We start from the raw sequence: 700 nt of genomic DNA, 5'->3' as shown, positions 1-700 counted from the left end.
TGCCACTAATGAGGCAAATACTGCTAAGACTTCTGGGAAGGGCCTTGCATCTTTAAGGGACTGACCACTTTCCCAAGAAAAAAATGGAACCTCTTCCACTAAAAGAGGTGGCCTGCTCAGGGACCTCCCTCCAGCCCAGAACCTTCTCATTAAAAACACCTAATAGCACTTTGGGAGTTAGCTGTCCCCTACCCTTTTCGTAGGTGTATTTAGGTTTCAGTGATTTCAGGGGCCCCAAAAAAGCTTTCTTTCAGAGTTCCTCCTCAAAGGAACTGATCCGAGATAACTTACATCACTGAAGGGAGTCACGTCTTTGTAAAAACAAATCCTAGACAAATGGAAATGCTCTTCTCAATGTGTTTGTTTGGTCGGTTGGTTGGTTGGGTTGTTTTAGGTGTTTTAAGGTATTAACTCCATCTGATCAGGAACAGAGTCTGTTTCCTTTTTGGCCTAGGCCTACTGAGACTAATTTTTATCTTTTAAATGAATTTCAGGAAGACGTAGTAGTCTTTCATTGTTATGTAAAATATTATCACAAACTTAGCAGCTTAAAGCATTTATTATCTCAGAGTTTCCGTGGATTGGGCATTCGGGCAATGGATTCTCTGCTCAGGGTCTCACATGGCTGAGCTAAGGATGTTGGCTGGCTGCATCCTCACTGAGAGGCTCCTCGAGGGAAATACCCACTTTCAAGCTCCCT

Source organism: Pteropus vampyrus, unplaced genomic scaffold (assembly GCF_000151845.1).
Source record: "Pteropus vampyrus isolate Shadow unplaced genomic scaffold, Pvam_2.0 Scaffold116, whole genome shotgun sequence".
Taxonomy (NCBI): Eukaryota; Metazoa; Chordata; class Mammalia; order Chiroptera; family Pteropodidae; genus Pteropus; species Pteropus vampyrus.
This window is presented reverse-complemented; position numbering follows the sequence as displayed.